This window comes from Camelus bactrianus, chromosome 3, assembly GCF_048773025.1.
Source record: "Camelus bactrianus isolate YW-2024 breed Bactrian camel chromosome 3, ASM4877302v1, whole genome shotgun sequence".
Classification (NCBI taxonomy): domain Eukaryota; kingdom Metazoa; phylum Chordata; class Mammalia; order Artiodactyla; family Camelidae; genus Camelus; species Camelus bactrianus.
The window spans coordinates 95645682-95663744 of record NC_133541.1 but is presented as its reverse complement, the minus strand read 5'-3'; the positions used below and the strand labels follow the sequence as shown (position 1 = coordinate 95663744).

Below are 18063 nucleotides of genomic sequence, written 5' to 3'. Positions count from 1 at the left end.
TATAATGACTTAACCTGGTGATGCTAATTTCTCAATTCCTATTTCAAGAGAGTCTCGACTTCTCTGGAGAAAAAGATGTGTGACACAGGAGGTGCTTCTTTGCTAGGGCCTAGCAGGAAACACATGACGGGGTTGGGCCTTGGACGCTGGTGTCAGGTAAGCAGAGTGGACAGCCGTGCAGCTGGGGCCAGGGCAGTAGGACTCAAACAGACAGGAAGGCCGTAGGCTACAGGTTTAACCCTCATTTTCGACGTGCCTTTTGCCTCTGAGAGAGGCCAGAAGCTGACACAGCTGTCAAAGCCCGAACGAGAAGGTTTGAAACGACTCCGTGCTGCTATGCAGGGAGGAGGGACTGACAGTCACTCCCATCCTGTGAGATGTTTGAGCCAGGTGTGCCCAACAAAAGACCACACCACCGCGCTACTACCTGCAGCGCCCGTGTTTGCTCACCGCCGGCGGGAGGGGCCTCCAGGCCCACGAGGAGCTCACAGATGTCTCTACTCCAGGCTGCAGGGAAAACAAAACCTTACCTTCTGAGACAGGCACCTCCTTTCCTGCTGGGGGCTGCCAAGGAAGTTTCCAACCCCGCATCCAGCGGGCGTTCCCAGACAAAGGTGAACGCAGAAGGAAAGCCCCCACGGGGCCGGAAGCGGAAGCGGAAGCGTGGCTCTTCCTCCACCTCACACCCCCGCACTGCAACCCCTGCCTGCCTGCAAAGGCCACGGCCGTCCATCCAACAGCCACGGACTCAGACACCTCTTTGCAGGGGCTCCTGTGTGGAGGCTCACATCCCAGTGCCGGGAGTGAGGATATAATTGACATAAGTGATAGAAAACTCATGGGTGTCATTCCTAGAGATGGGCCCCTTCTATGCCCAGGTTCTAAGCCAGAAGCTGGTGACACAGAAGAGTAAGTGGTCTGAGTCCCTGGCCTCAAGGAGCTTGTGGTTTAGGGTGAACTGGGGCTGCCCCGCTGCTCACTGCCAGTCATGTGACTTTAGCCAAGCCCCTTCACCCCAAGCCTCAGCCCTCGTCTGGAGAGGTGGACAGAACTAATTTGTTGAATGACAAGGTACTGATACGACATCTCCAGGTGCCACCCACGATTAAGAGCAGAGTAGTCATGGGCTTGGATCAGGCTCCAGTCCTACCAGCTATACAACCGTAGGCAAGTTAGACACTCTGTGCCTGTTTTCTTATGTGCCAAATGGAGCTAAGAAGAGTACCTGCCTCTCGGGACTGATGTGAGAAGTAAATCAGTAAACATCTGTCAAATGCTGAGAACGGTGCCTGGCACAAAGCTGACATTTACGGAGTGCTTATGATCCTATTGTGATTGTCACTCATTATTACTATCATACAATGTGCAGGGGATCCAACAGTGATGGCAAGACAGTCCTTGTCACCGAGGGAGGGGTAGCTGCCCACTTAGGCTTTGCACAGTGTGAACACTGGATCTTTGAGAGCCCGGGGGAGGGGCCCTATCAAGATTTGGTGAGGATCAGAGAAAGCCCTTGGAGGATGAGGCATCCCAGTTGAGACCCAAAGGCCAGGTAGGAGACAGCCAGGCCAGGTCAAAGGAGCAGAGGTGGGGAGGCAGTTTGGGCAGAGGGAATAGCATGTACAAAGGTGCAGAGGCCAGAGGAGCTGGTGAGGGGCATGTAAGTTGAGGCACTCTCGCTTAGATTTTCAGGATGAAGGGGATCTGCCCACCAAAGGGCACTGAGAACTTGGCCCCCACACAAGTGCAGAGATTATCCAGTTTGTTTTTCATTAAACCCCAAAATAAACATCTAGAAACAAGTGTTTACTGAGGCCCAAGGCAGCTCTGGGCTAGATCCCATGGGGCGGATGAACTGAATTAGACCCTCTGCCTAGCTCAGGGATCCTAGAGTCCCCACCTAGACCATAGGACCTGGGCAGAGCCTGCCTGCTGCAGCTGAGGCACTCACAGCTGCAAGCTCACAGCTCACGGGGCGCCCTGGTGGGGCCTGCCCTCTGCCTGGGACAGCTCTCCCCAGCCACACACACAGCTGCCCTCTGTCGCTGTGTCAGTGGCATAGGGACCGGCTGTCAGCCACCCATAAGCAGGCGTACCTGCAGCACTCGCAGGGGCCCAGCTGCTCTCTGCTGGATTGAAGTTCAAGTTCATACTTTTAAAAGAGGGTACGTTTCTAATCTAAAGCCAGGTACGGGGCAGGAATGGGACCTAGTTACAGGTGGGTCACGGGGCAGAGAGGTGTAGAGACCGTGCAGGGGTCCGCCTGGGCCTTTGTCAGTGGGTCCACCGACAGTCATCCTGGAGCCCAGCCCCGTGGAGCGTGAGTAACCAGGATAAGCCCAGTGAGGATGGCGGTCAGCCCTTCCTTGAGGAGACTGTCTGGCAGCTGACAGCCCACCTCCTAATCCTGGACCATCATTTCCTTACTGTGTGATGTGAGGCATGTCACTTACCCTCTCTGTGCCTCAGACTCCTCACCTAATAACCCCTAACTCAAGATGTTGTCTGGGGATTAATATATGGAACATCGAGGGCCCAGGAGGTCCTGGCACAGTCTGGCTCTCAGTAGGATCAGCTGTTACTACTCCAGCACTTTTCTAGAGGGGAAAGGCCAATGTCATTGGCACTCCAAGCAGCATTGCCTATGTGACACCACTCAGGCAGACTCAGGAACCAAAAGAAACAACTCTGAACATGTCTTATATGCTGGAGGAGGGTAGCTCTGAAAGAAAAAAATTTTTCTCAAATCATCATGGACACTTTATTTAAGAGACTTGAGCCAGGCAAACCATTCCTCAAATCTATTCTAAAATCTAAGGCAAGTAAAACAGCAGGGAAATACAGAGTGTAATGCATGTGACGACTAATATTCAGAACCAAGTCCAGGAGCCTGGGAGCTGTTCTGAGTGCACTGTGCACACTGATGGTACCCAGGATCCCCGTGTGTGATAAGTGTGAACAGGGTTCCACATCTGACTCCTGGAATTCATCATGACAGGGGCTTGATGGGCCCTTCCCTGGTAATGTGCTGTTGATCATGAGTCTTACGTTCAATCGCCTCTGCACCTGCCTCTGGGAAGAATGGAGTCTCCTCCACAAAGCCCCAGACAGAGAGGCTCAGCCGGTGCACAGCTACTTCTGGGAACCATACCACAGTCACCAGAGAGCCCACGTCCCCACAACACACTTCCTCACATCCCTGGAGCCCTGGCAGGAGCTCTGCCCCTACTCTGCCTTCCTTCTTTCCCGTGGGCTGTCGCCACCCACACCAAAGGCCAGCCCAACAAGCTCATGCGCTGGAGAATTCAGACATCTCCCTGAGCGATGACCACCCCCATCCCTGGGCTCCCATGCCTCCCTCCCCAGGGCAGTCCCAAGCCCTGCTTCTTGCCAAAGGCCGTCAACGGAGGCTGCCCTCAGCAGGCAGACCACAGCCCCTCCCAACACAGCCAGCACAGCACCCAGGAACAGGGTCTGCAAGGCCGGCCAGGCCACTGAACTGCCCTGGAGCCCACACCTTATAATTAGTCCATGGGCCCGGGCCAGGGACAAAGACCTAGAAAAGCCAGCAAATGGGATACGTGCATTAAAACTGGGTCTCCATGCCAAGTGTACCACTTAATTACATAGCCCAGGTCCTCTCCTCTCTCATGAACTCTCACCCCAGACTGTGACGACACAAAAGAGGGATTAAAGACTGCCCACCGCAGGCCTGCAAGGCCAAGTCTGCACCCTGAAAGCAGAGGCCGGGATACCCAGAGCCAGAAGGAGTGCCCCTCCGCTGTCCCCCATGAGAAGAGGTGGGCAGGTGTTCAGCAACCATGACTGGCGAGAAATTCTGAGTCTACTTCCACAGTGCCTCACACAAGGAAGGCCTGCTAGCACAGGGAAGAAGCCAGGCCTCTGGATGGCCCCAGCACCTGCCATCCTCTTGCCCAGCTCAGGCCTTGCTGCATGGTGGCCACAGCCCCAGAGGGCGGCCACATACCTCACATTGCCATCTCCCCTGCAGCTGAGGCCGGGTCACCTAGGCAGAGTAAGCCACCTAGCTGAGATGGCCTCTGCCTGAGACCACGACCTGACAGGTGTGGCTCTCCCCTGAGCCAGTCACTCACACTCCCCAACACTCAGCGTCAGGGAAGTCATGGCCCCCGCAAACTACATCTGGGAAAACCTATGATCTCCTCCTAAAGATTCAGGGCAGCGAGCCTCAGAGAAACCCATGGCAAGCCCCAGTGCTGCTTCTGCTAAGATGTGCTGGCCCCGGGGCAGGGTAGCTGGCAAAGGCTCCTGTTACTATGGACTAGTACTCTGTTTGAGCAATTTCACCCCAATGCTCTAGAATGCACCCTCAATCCCAGCCCATGTGCCTAAAGGCAAAGCTAGTGATCCCAGCCTTTCAGGATCTAGTCTAGTTTGGGAGTTAAAATTCATGGCCAAGACTCACAGTAACAGAAGCACAATTTCCCAAACTGAAATGGGTGGTTCCAATGACGTGGGTTAGCAGAAGGGAAGGAGCAGAGCAGGACAGACCAGTCAAGGAAGGGTCTGCCAAAGGGCAGGGCCTCCCAGCTTTGCCCCTGCCCTGCCATGAAGAAGCAGATTAGCCCAGGAGGACAGGAAGATGCAGGGTCCGACACATGTCCCACCCACCCCTGCTGCACAGCACCCACAAACCTGGTGGGCCTGCACACCCGCCAGCCTCCAGGATGGACAGCAACAGAGCCTGGGTTGCAGATTTGAGCAATGGGCCTCTGGGCTGGCAGCAGGGGAGAACCCCCACGTTGAGGGCGCACAGACCCCTCAGCCTCTAAGCCCTACTTGAGGCCCTCGCCATGCCGCCTTTGATGTGCCCACCATCTTGGCAGCCCTGAGACCCTCCCCACATTTCTGGCCATGCTGACATCTCAGCTCTGCACCTGTGCTGTCTGTCACAACGATCAGGGCCTGGTGGGCGCCCCCAGTCAGACCCCCGAGGCTGTGACGGGCACACCAAGCCTGGGGAGCAGAGACTCGCCAGGACCACACAGCCAGCACTTCTCACTGCCCCAACATCTATGCGGCTGGCCCTGCTGGCGGACACCACAGGGAACTCTGGGCTGGCAACCTGTTGCCTGGGGTCTAGGCCACTCTAGGAGCCAAAGAAGCACCAGAAACACCAAATTAGCTCCATCCACTAGAGAGTGTGGCAAAGCATCATTTCACCTGTCATAACAATAGCAATAAAATAACCTCCTCAGGGCCTCAGTTTCCACATCTGTGAAATGGTCACAGTTGAAAGCCCCACCTGAGAGAGAAAGGAGGAGACTGTACAGGGGAGTGACAGCACACTGCTCAGAACACACGTGTGGCTCCCCGTCTAGGACTCCTTGTTAGTAGGCTCTGATTCTCATGTATGTGTCTCCCATCTGTGGCTAAGATTAAGTGACCAAACTTGGGAACAAATTACTGTTTTTATGGATTTAGAGCAGAGTTAAGGAAGTTCCTATAACAACATTCATTTCATCACCAGCTTCCCAATTTGCTTTCCTGAGTGACAAGGAAAAAGTAGAGCATCAAGGGAGTAGGGGTAGTGGGAGACTTGGCCATTCCTGGGGAAGGCGAGGCACCAGGGAAAATAGCCCCCAAGCTGCACTTCCCGGCACAGGGCAGCCTCCACCTCACCAGGAGGCAGGCAGGCTGCCCTGTGATAAGAAGCCTGGTCTAGGCTCAGATCAGCTGGCTTCAAATTTCAGTCCCACTGCTTCCCTGCTGCAAGCTACTGAACCTCACTGCCTCAATGTTCATACCTCTCAAATGGGAATATCAACAGCACCTGCTTCTTTGGGTTGTATATGTGTAAAGGAGAGTGTAAAGGCTGTGGCAGAGGGTCTGGCTCACACCCAACCCAGTGCATGCTCCCCACCCCATCAGCACCATTCCACCCACAGAAGGGCCTGTGTCGGGGCAGCCAGTCTCCAAGGTGTGGCCCTAAGGAGGCTGGCACCCCACCCCTGGGCCTAGGGGCAAAGACCCACCGTCAGATGGGGATGAAGATGCTGCCTCCACTCTTCACCACCCTATTCCCAATCCCAACCAGTCTCTGCTCAGGGCTCTTTTGGGGAGTGGGACGGTCAGAGACAGGGAAGTCAGAGAGAGCAAGGAGGAAACCCAGTCACGTGTAAGGTTTCTAGAACTGTCCCCCCAAATGGTAGCAGGTCCAGGGTTCTGGGGGACTTTAACAGAATGGGCTGAGGCTACTGGGAGAAGAGTCCAGGGTACCAAAGTGGGGTCAGCCGGAGTTAGAGCTGCATCCAAGCTTGCCCCTAAGTTTCTCTGCCCAGCCAGGAAGCAGCTGCCCTAAAAGGGTCCTGAGTTTCCTAGCTGAAGACTCCACCCTGAACAGACCCCAGAAACACTCATACCCCAAGCCTCAGTCTCCTCAACTACAAAATGGGCAACAGCCACTCCTTACCTCTTCTCCCAGGGCAGTAAATCATATGAAAGGAGGCAGCAAGACCTTGAGACTCACCCAGTCAGCATCGTGACTGCAGTGCCATCTCTCTGCAGCCACTGGCCTGGGCACCAGTTGAGGCCAGGGACCCTGTGCAGGGCAGCAGGAGTGAATGCTGTCCAGTCCTGCCCCAGCTCTTCAAAGCCCACCCCAGGTCTTCAAGCAGTGCAGAATGGACACAGGAGCCCAGCAGAGAAACTGGGGAGGGAAGGAAAGTGACCAGCCACCCAAAGCATTCAGAGCGAAGGCCCAGCAGGCACCAGGAATGATGGGGAGGCCACAGCCAAACTCAGAAGCAACCCTCAGCCTCACTGGCAGGATGACTCTGGACCATGTGGTCCCTCTGACCAGGGAGACAAGAGCAAACATGAGACACACTTCTAAAGTGTGTTCAAAGAAAATTCCACTCTGAAGACCACTTTCTGAGGGGGAGCTGGATGGTAATTAGGTTTATTTACCTATTTGTTTTATTGGAGGTACTGGGGATTGAACCCAGGGCCGTGTGCATGCTAAACACACACTCTACCACTGAGCTATACCCTCCCTTCCTGAAGACCAGTTTCTAAGAGGATGCCCAGGCTGTATGGTCCTCACCAAACTGCTGACATCAGTATCATCCCTGTGCCAATTATTTGTAGCGTGCCTACTATGTGCCAGGACTACATCATTTCATTCAACTAGCACTAAAGGCAAGTATTAGTATGACCCTCATTTTACAAAGAAAGAAGACAAGGCTCAGAGAGGTGAAGTGACTAACCCCAAGTCATACAGCCAAGAAGCGGCAAGGTCACTGACTCCAGAGTCTGCACCGAGGCACCCGGACCACCTAGCCCAGCCCTCCCCTCACTGTGGCCGTGAAAACCAGATGGGCAAGGGGCCCTCAGCAGGTGAGTGGGCGAGACAGATGGCAGGTCAGCGCGAGCCCAACTCCAAGCACAAGCCTTAAAACCAAACAGATCAAAATCCAAATCTTAGGTCTACCACCTGCTAGCTCTCAGCTTCCTCCTAAAATGGGGGTGCTCTGATAGCAAGCTCTCAGGGGGCTGAGGTTTAAAGCACCCTGCAGGCCTGAGTGTGTCCGCGCACAGTAAATGTGGGGCTTTCCCACTATGCAAGGAACTTCTCTCTGACCATCCTACCTTGTGCCCAAGCAGCAGCAGGCTCTCAGGATGGTGGGGGTCTATTCTTGTTGCTCCTCTGAGAGGCAGCACCAGTCCATCTGTGCTCCATCGGGCTAATGAGCCACTTGCGTCTTCCTCTCAGACCCCATAGTGGAGCTCTGTGGCCCAGCACACCACCGGATTCACCAAATGCCACAAACCTCATTTAACAAAGCTGCAAGCCCACATTTGTCGTAACTTCCTGGATCTAATTTTCCCAACAAGCAGAAGAGGGAAGGAGCAAGGCCAACTGTCATCATCTCTCCAAGATCCAAAGCATCTCAAGTCGTGGAGCAGCTTTGCCCCCAAACAGCTGTGACTTGAGGGAAGTCACTGTCCTCTCTAGCTTGTGGCTCCCTTTCAAGAAAACGGGCAGCTGGACTGCGCCAGGACATGACAGTCCAAGGGTTTCAGGCCTGCCCTACCCAGGGGAAGGCAGAGCTGTCCAACCGCAATATAAGGCAGGCCACCAACACAAGCCACATATGTAATTTTACATTTCCTGCTAGCCACATTAAAAAAAGTAAAAAGAAACATGTAAAGTTAAATTTAATATCTTATTTCACCCAAGGTACAGAGAAATGGTTTTCAACACATAATCAATATTAAAAATGTATTAGTGATATCTTAGAGCCTTGCTTTCACACTAAGTATCTGGAACCCTGGGTGTGCCTCACTGCACACCTCACCCTGGGCACGCCGCATCTCAAGTGCTCCGTCCATCATGAGGCCAGTGGTTCCCCAACAGGATACGGCTGGTCTGACAGCAGCAGCCGGCATCCTCTTCCCTACACCGAAGTTTCCAAGTTTGAAACTGTGAATGCCTTGCTCTTTATTAAAAATAATTATAATTATGCATAAGGATAATAATTATGGTCATTTATTGAGTCCTTTCTATGCCTTAGGCACATGCTTCACAATAATCACGTGAGGCAGAGTTTTTACAAAGGAGAAAACTGAGGCACAGAGAGGGCAAGTTATCTGCCCAAGGTCACACAGCTACTAAGTGGCAGAGGTGGGATTGGAACCCAGGCAGTCTGACCCCAGAGCCCTTGCTTCTAATCATGGCTCTACACTGCCTTCTCAGCCCCTCCCTTTCTGCCCACCCACTTGGCTACACCTCAGACTGTCGAGGAGGGCAGGGAATTGCAAGGAGAACAGCTTTGACCTGCTCCCTTCCTCCCCACCCACCCCCCTGCAGTCCCCCTAGACTTCCACAGCCCAACCTGGGACCCAGGCTCCACTCCAGCCCACGCTCACCCACCACCACCTGGGAGAGCTGGCAGGCTCAGCCCAAGGAGGAGCGACTATATTCACAGGCTGGTAAAGGGGCTAATTAAAGACCCAGCCCACTCCCCCAGCCCCCAGGACTGGGGAACCCAGCCACCTCATCACCCTGCTGCCAGCCAACAGGCTCAGAGGAATGCCACACAGAATTCGGCAGCGGGCAGAGCAGGGCAAAATCCCTCTTTATAGAGTTATTTTTGCTGTGGAATTTTCACTGGCCTGTAAAATATTTTTTATATTTATTACACGTTTAATGGGAACTCCTAGAATCAACAGGGTGTAAATAATGAAAACTAGGGCAGTAAAGGCCCCCATAAACCTCGCACCAGCCCTTTGATGCTCCCTGCGAGCTCCAGACCCCATCCTCTGGCCCCGGAGCAAGCCCAGGAGGCCGGGGACCCTCAGAAAACCCATCCTTGGCTCCCAGAAGTGAGGCTCATCTGTCAGCGGCCAGGGCTGTGCCATTGGCAGAGCCCACTGAACACACTAACTAAGAAAAGGCCTACTATGTGCTTGGCCAGTGCCAGTGCTCATAGGAGCTCGGCCAGGAGAAGACCTGATGAGGGCTTCCCCTCCCGGCAAGCCCTGTGGCCTCTGATGGCTCTCAGGTCCCAACGCCAGCCCCAGCAGTACAGACTCACACTGGAACATCACGTTCCCAAGGCTCACTGGGAACCAAAAGTCCACAGGTCTCTAGAGAAAGTGTTCCATCCACAAATACTGACATCTGTGGCTCTGTGGCATCCTGGCCCTGTGTGCCCACAGAAAGCTCCCAGGGCCCTGTCAGCACCCCAACCCCGACTTCCCCTTGTACCACCCACAGGACAAAATCAAGAACCTTACATTCTGTCCCAGGCAGGAGCACAGAGGCACAGAGAAGGGAAGAGACCAATCCAGAGAGTGGATGCCAGTGAGTGGCAGAACCAAGGCCAGTCTCAAGGCTAGAGACCCCGTAGTCAGGGAAAGAGACCCAGGCTGAGGCCCTCCCCAGGCAGGAGTTGTTTTCTACACATGTCAACAGCAGCCACACTACATCTGCCTGTGCGGGACCCCAAAAAGCGGGGACTCCATTCCTGAGAACCCAACCCTCTCCGTTCTGGGTCACCACAATGCATGCTGAGCCCAAACCTTCTTCTCCACAGTCAAGCCCAACCATCTGCTGTCTCCCTCTCACATGGACGCCTCTCACATACCTGGACATTCCCAGATCCCAGAGCAATCCCCACGTGACAAAGTGCCCATCTCCTCATAACACCCGGCTGCCCGTGCCTCTTACAACGAGGCATCACCCTCAGAAGGACCCGCTGTCCCCTCAACCAATCAAGACATGAAACACCTCTTCTTGCATTTGGAAGTGGCCTTCATAGATGTTTATTAAGCAACCACGGCACGTGACAAGTTGACATCAACTTTGCAGCCAGAATCCTTGCTGCTGAGCCTGGTCTGTCCCACCTCAGACAGAATTCAGGAATTGATCTCCTGAACCTAAACACAGGACTTTGCACTTATCCTTGATGAAGCCCCGTTTGCTGCTGCGCCCCAGGGCACCCCCCCCCCAGCCTCCTCAGCACCCACGTGGTCGAGAGCTGTCCCTTCCTGGCCCAGCAGCCTTACCCACCCATCGGCAAGACCACACAAGCTGCCTGTTCTGCTCAGACGCTCCCAGTCACTGACCCAAATAACCTCCACTCATCTGCCTGCCCCACTGAGAGTATCGTGGGGGCCCTAGAAGGGAGAAGTCTCTGCGGGGCCGCAGCCAGACAAGCGCGAGAGTGAAGGACGCGAAGCCGGCGGCTCTTCAGACACGAGTCAGGCCGGAGCCGCTCCTCTCCGGGGACAGATCAGGCGGCACTCCTGCCTACAGCTGCTCCACCACCAGGAGATTCTTGTCTCTCAACCCTGATGATTGTAGTCCCTGGTGCTCAGTTAACACCCGTGTCATTGCAGGGTGTTGGAACAAGCAGACTCTGAGCGAGGAAAATTAAACAAGAGCATTTGACAAGTGGCCCATCCCCTGTGGCACTGCGCAGAGCCAGGCCAAGGGGGACAGTGGCTGGGCCTCACTGGGCCACCTGGGAGGAGCCCGCACCTCAGGGCAGGAGGCAGGAGACTGCGGTAAGTGGGACAACCGCCTGTGCAGGAAAAGCCAGGAGGGGGAAAGGAGGAACCACAGGGCCCTGGGGATGGGCAAGACGAGCAGGCCACTTAGATGCCCGGTTCCTGGAGACTCGCTGTCCAGTGCTACAGCCACAGGGCAAATGTGGGGCACAGCGAGGCACCCTCAGGGGGAGGCCTGAGCAGGTGGAGACACCCAGCACCCCACTTCCACACGCTTGGAAGGCGAGCCTCCAGCGGCCCCCACCACTTCCTGAGGAAGCAGGTGGGGAGATAACAGGGGTCATGGGGACCGTGCCCAGGACCTTCCCCGGCCCCACTGTCTCAGCCCTACCCAGCTCTCCCAGATCCAGGGAGCTGCAACTCGAGACACTGGCTCTGAGCCTCACGGGCAGGGGCTGCCGAGGAGACTTCACCCATGCTACCCAGTCCCCAGCAGGCTCCAACACCAAGCACTCGACCTCCATCCCTGGCCCCACGAAAGCCCGCAGTCCACCAACAAACAGTAACGGGTGCCAGTGCACTGGGGCAACGCGCCGCAGAAAAGTGGTCTGCAGCATCCTCCCTGCCCACCAGCTCGGTCCTGCTCCTCACCATCTCCCCCGCGGGACCAAACTCAGGTCTCACACTGAGCACCAGAGACGTGGCTGACTGAAGTAGAACACCAGCATCAGGCCCCGCTGACCTGCTGCCAGTCCCCGCACAAGCACTCTGCAGCTGCTCTTGTTATCCTGCCTAACAGTTGCTGCAACCGTCCCATTTTACAAGCGAGAAAACCGAGGAGGCCCTGAGAGGCTAAGCAGCTTGTCTAAAGTGGTAGATCCAGGATTCAAACCCAAGTCTGATCATCTCCAAATCCCAGAAGATATCTGAGGACAGTCAGGGCTCTTGACAAAGGACACTCCAGGGAGACCCCCAGACAAGTCTCTCTGAGCCCCCACCCAGTTCGCAAGGCAGGCCCTGTTGGGGGTGGGGGGTGCTTGCCAACCATCTTCCTGTGCCAAGCTATTGGGGAGTAGGGATGGCTCCCCCCAAATCCCGCACAAAGGCGCTGAACAGACTTCAGTTTTCCAGCCCCCACCATGAGAGAAAACACATGTTTCCTGTACTCCCTCCCTCCTTGGGCTCTCCCAACATGCTGGAGATATTATTATTATTTATTATTTGCTGAGTGCTGACAGCGTGCTGAGCATCAGGCCTGGGAGCCCAGGCCCTGCCAACATGGCTTACAGTCAGACAGCCAGCACGACACAGCTCCTCAGCCACCAAGATACACACCCAGTTGCCAGGGCTGGCTGTTGGGGACCCAGCCTCCAAGACCCTCCTCTTCTGTCCTCAGCCCCAGCAGCCCAGGCCCCTGAGCCTCTCAGACATCCCAGGAGGAAGCCATCTTTAGTCCACGCAGACAGACTTTCCAGGAGCTGAGCCCCACAAGGTGGGGGTAGAATTCACTCAGTGCTGGGCTGGGGCAGATCCTAAAAAAACCAAGATGGCAGTGGCCCCAAGCCTCTTCTCTCCTGGGTACCCAACTCATTCACACCTTCTTCCTAAGGAGAGAGGGCCAAGGCCAGAGAGCTCCTGGGGACATGGAAAATCCCAGGGCCCGGTCCTAGAAGCAGGGCCAGGGCCAGGGTGGGTAAGTGAGACCCAGACTTCAAAGGACAGAAAATGTAAGGGAATCCAAAAAAACTCAGCAATCAAGATTAACAATATTCCATGCAATATTTTTAAAAATCAAAATTAAGGCCAAAATCCATGATGATTACAATACCAAAACTTTAAGACAAGGCCAGTATTAGTGATTTTTCCTTTGCCTCAGGCTCTAATATGCTCGACATGGCACTGCTAAGAACCAGGCTCAGGAGGGAGGCAGCTCCCCCAGACCATCCTCCGCACTGGAGGAGCCTCCATCATCCCACAGCAATGTCTCCCTGAGCGAGGACTCATAGAAGAGGTCACTGTTCACTTCTGAGGGCCTTCTTGGAGAAGGAAGTATCCGGAGGTCGGTGGAGCCTGTGAACACCTAGGGGTGGGACAAGGAGACAAGGGACTGTGCTGCATCTCAGATGTGGATTACCAGCCTAGGGGCTCAGAAGCCACTGTCCCCTGCTGGGGACAAACCTGGCCGTCCCTCTCATGCCTATATCATTTCAGCTCCCTCCCCAAAGTGTCCAACCCAGAGCCCCAGTGTGCTACAGAGAAAACCAGAGAAGCCCACCCTGGGGCAGGGGGACAAGCCAAGGTCGGGCAGGCCTTACAGTCAGGATTCATCCTTGCGTGGGGCCATGTCCAAATTGCCCAAAACCCCTCAGCATCTATACCATGTGACTAGGGCCACATGGACCCAGGTCTCCTGGGAAACCTCCCAACCCCACCTCTCCTGTCGCCCCCACCATGCACCTTTATGCAGCTGGAAGGAACACACGTGAACCAGCCATGGTCCCCACCCTGGGCAGCAGGGGGGCCCAACCACCTTCCCCCATCACCATTCCAGACACCCTGGCCTCAGTCCAGGCCTTTCTTCCCCCTCAGCTGAATCATCCTTTTATTCATCTCTTTCACAAGCTCATGTTCACAGGCTCAGGCCCAGGCCCCAAGCTGGCTTCAGAGATGGAACAGTCCTGCTCCACCTTCAGGTGCTCATGGTCAGACGGAGGAGGTGAAGACAAGCACAGGCCTTGACAGCACAGGGAGGGGAACATGGGAACTACCTAATCCAGCCAGAAGCAGCAGAGGGCAGGCAAGGGGGCAGGGTGGCTTTCCAGGGGGCTAACCCGGGGGTTAACCAGGGACAAGTCTGGAGTGAGGGTAGAGTGGAAGAGGGATGGCGTTCCAGGCAGAGCAAACAGGTATAAAGTCCCAAAGCAAGAAGGAGCCTTGCAGGTTTAGGGAACTACAGGTACCAGAGTCCAGGCGTGGAAGGAGAGGCAGATGAGGTATAGAGAGGGGGCCATCTGAGAAGGTTTTCCACACCCATTTCAGTTAGGGGAGTTTCCATGTTTGCAGGTCTTGTAGGGGAGCCCCCACTTTGGGAGCCAAGGAGAAACCCACGCTTTCTTGTTCCTGGCTGTGGAGACCCCTAGGCCTCTGTGGACACAGTGATGACCCCAACTCGACCTGCCCCAAAGATGCCCATAGCCTAATCCCCAGAACCTTCAACTATGTAATTTGTATGACAAAGGGGGTCTTCTGCAAATGTGACTAAGTTCAAGGGTCTTGAACTGGGGAAGTTATCCTGGACTGCCTGGTCTAATCCCACCAGCACTTAAAAGTGGGGAGCATCTTCCAACTGTGGTGAGAAAGGGAAGTTATGATGGAAGGAGGCTTAGAGAAATGCAATGTCGCCAGCTTTGAAGATGGAGGAAGGGGCCACAAGCCAAGAAATGCAAGCAGCGTCTGGAAGCTAGGAAAAGCAGGGAAACCAACTTCCCCTAGAGCCTCTAGATGGAGCACAGCCCTGCCGGCACCTTGACCTTAAGCCCAGTGAGGCCTCACCAACCCCTGACTTGCAGAATCGTGAGAAGGTAAATTTGTGTTGCCTTAAGCCCCTAAGTCTCCTGTAATGTCTCACAGCAAGGAGAGAAAACTGACACTGCCCCAGAGCCCCCAGCTGCCCTGCCCTTTTGCCTCCTCATGCGTCTTGAAGGAAGGGCCTGCCCCTGGGAGGCTGCTTGAGGAGTTTGGCTGTGTGGCTGATGCAGCCTGCTCTCTGAGTAAATTCCTGAGCCTGCTGAGAGCCACCCAGGCCCACAGGTAGCCCCAGGTCCCCACCTCTTCCCCAGGAGCTCTTGGCAGGCCCACGTTCCATACCAGAAACTTCTCCCATCAGCCAGCTAAGTCTCCTTGTATCTGGCACAAGGTTGGGCCCCGGGCCCAGTCATCCATCCACAGGGGTCTGGACCACTCAGCCTCCCATCACGGGCACAGCTCCTCACAGATGACCCTGCTGTGCGTATCTTCCTGAAACAGCAATTTCAACAGCTCGCTGCCCTGATGCAAGACGTCCTCTAGCTCCTCAGTGCCTAGAGCAGTGATGGCCAAACCGTGCTCCCCAGAACTCTGAGGTAACCTGGGAGTGGGAGGGAGACAGTCTGAAGGGCAGGTGAAGGGGGATGTGAGACGCCCCAAACTGTTCTGTTGTCATAAAGCCAAGAGTTCACTTCAACAAAGGGATCTTCCAATGAACAAGAAGTGTGAATATTCTGGCATAAAAAAGTCACAAACGAGTGACAAAACTCACCACATAGTCCCCTCCCCTCACACCTCACCTCCCCCGGCATCATCAGTACTTTTGCGTCTGTTGGTGTGACTGATTGTAGGAGTCACGTCTGTCTCCCTCTATAGGCTGTGAGCTCCATGACAGTGGGGTCCATGTCAGTTTTGTTCCTACCTTGGAACCCCAGAATCAAACTTGGTGACCGACACTTTTGAATGGATAACTGGACAAATGAATGAATGAATGAGTGAATACTCCCTCCCTCCCTACCTACCTACACACACACACACACACACACACACACACACACACATACACACATACTGGCCCCAGGTCACCTCCCCAGCCCCTCAGCACCCTGCCCATAGCACACATCTGAGATCTGCACTTTCTGGGACCCCGGTACACCCACACTGGAAGTGTTCTGGGAGGGGTGGAGTTGAGAGTTCTCATTCAACTCCTCTCCTCAGATCCTGCCTATCTCAGGGCTGGACCTGTCCGAGGTGCTAGCAACACTGACCAGGCACTGGTCATCCAAGCCAATGAGTGGTGGTGCAGTGCGGGTCAGGGGCACCCTGGGGTCTGTGTGTCTGTAAGCCCCTCCTCAGCTTCCTCTCTGCTCACTGCTGCCTGCCTGCCTGCCTGCCGTGGAAGCATCCTCCTTCAGCCCACAGGTTCAGCCCAGTGTAGGGGAGCCACATATACTTGCACAAGCATGGAGCCATGGGCATTTACAACAGAAAGGCCAAGTCTTCCCTGACTACCCACACCCACCCAGCATCCCCCTCAGCGGAGGATCCCCCATGCGCTCAGAGCTTCTTGCTCCCTCTAAGCTCTGTGAGGGCCAATCAGGAAAGTATTGGGGTGCCTCACATCCAGGGCTCCTACCTGAGCCGTTCATGCTCCCATTCAACAAACAAAAACCTACTATGCACCAGGCATTCTCCATCCAGCCCCTAGCATGGTGCCCACGGACAGTAGGCACTCAGTTCTCCTGCCTGTTGCAGCAGCTGCTCCCCAGACAACTTCTCTGGACCAGGAAGCTGCATCTGGGCATCCTGACAACCAGCTCAACTCAAGCCTTCACATGCGTGTGTGTCTTTATGTGCCAGCAAGAGGCTCCAAGGGCCTGGGAGATACCATCAGGGAGACACTTGGATCTGTGTAGTGCACAGTGATTCACAGCCGGAGACATCCCTCCCCAGGCTACTGCTGAATTATCAGCCCCACCATCTTCAATTACGAGGCTTGTCACTCATCTGCAGTCATCAGAAGGAAGTCAGTGAGGAGATTAATGTCTTTTTAAAAACTGCTTTCATCCCTTAAAAGGATTCCTCCACAGATGCCATTTGTATTTCTAAGAGGAAAGGCTTCTTACCCCCTCAGCCATCTCTGATCACATTAACTCTCCCAAGGCCTTCCAGGGCTGTGAGTCCACGCAGGAAGCAAGAGTGTTGAGCTTGAGAGCCTGTCTACATAGGTTCAGATCCTACCTCGTATGCTGACTGACTGTGTGATCCTGAACAGGTGAGTTACCTTTCCTGTGCTGCACTCTCCTCATCTGTAAGATGAGGGGGTAACCATACCTACCTCTAGGCTTGTGGGAAGATTCAATGGGCTGATACATTGTAAGCACTCGGTACAGTGCCTGGTACACGGTATGTGCTTGATAAGTCTAAGCCAACACTGTTTGCTATCATTATCTCATGTCCTTACAACTCCAGGGGATAGACCCTCCCACTTGCTTTGCTGGCACTCATCAATGGCTCATCTCTGTGTGACAACACTGAACAGCTGTTTACAGAGAATCATGCCAGGAATGCAGAGGAAAGTTACCAAGGCCCAGTGGAAGAAGTGGGCACAACACTAAGAATATGAGACACAAGACATCGTTATCAGTGGAGAAAGAGTGACCTGGGAGGTCATGCTGGTGCAGGCATATCAGACCATGAGACATTTGAGTTTTGAGGGTTGAGTAGGAGTTTATCAGCTAAGTCTTACCCAGTCTTACCCAGTCCAACGCAGGTGTTCCACAAGTAGCTAGTGACTAAATAGGGCAGAGTAGAAGGGCATTCCAGCCCAAGGGGACTGAGGATTTACAGTGTGTTCAGGGATAAAGAAGTGATGGGACTTGGTTCAGCCAGAGCAGGAAGTTTATAGGCATAAAAGCAAAAAAAAAAAAAAAAAAAGTCGAGGTCAAATTGAGAAAGGTCTTGAATGCTATACTCAGCGGTCTTGGCTTTACTCATAGGTCAAGCCAGAGGAGGAATGACAAATCATAGCTGGGTTTAAAAAGATGGCTTGATCTGCAAAGCAGGTGACACAAGACTGAAGACAGTAGACCAGGGAGGAGTCATGGCAGCCCTGTCTTCACTCAGCTGAGCCCTGCTCTCCATTTGCCCTTGAACTTTCTTCCTGGTAGAGGTGCTCTCAAGTTCACATCCCCAGAGACCCCATACTCCCAGCTATTCTGGTTAAGGACATGGTGCCCACAGCTGCCTGTTATCAGAAGGGACCTCAGCCAAGACCTTTTGGGGAAATTTTCTCGTCTTCATGCAAGTCCCCACAACTGACAGATGGAACTGGGCTGAGAGACAAGTCCTAGCCATACATTGGAGAGCCCTGATGGCAGGCTGGCCTCTGGAATTCCAGAGAACTGACTTTACAGCACTCAAGGCCTGTGGCCCTTACTTCTCCCTCACCAGTCCTAGGTGCCTCCTTCCCCTCTGTTCAGCCGAGGGATCCTGGCTAGCAGATTTCTGCCCAAACTCGGGTTGTGATGTTCTGTGTCA

At 54.4% G+C, this 18063-nt stretch overlaps 1 long non-coding RNA gene across 3 annotated transcripts in view; it reads right to left on the bottom strand.

Moving 5' to 3' along the window:
• The window catches only part of LOC123613271 (uncharacterized), a 278819-nt gene that overhangs the window by 247810 nt on the left and 12946 nt on the right, over positions 1-18063 (bottom strand). The window contains exon 1 of one of the 3 annotated variants that reach the window (XR_006720630.1): positions 531-638. The exons of 1 other annotated variant lie outside the window; for it this stretch is intronic. This is a non-coding gene — a long non-coding RNA (uncharacterized LOC123613271). Of the gene's footprint in view, positions 1-530; positions 639-18063 lie in introns of those variants that run through there. One more of the 3 variants, XR_012505647.1, reaches the window with a different exon arrangement.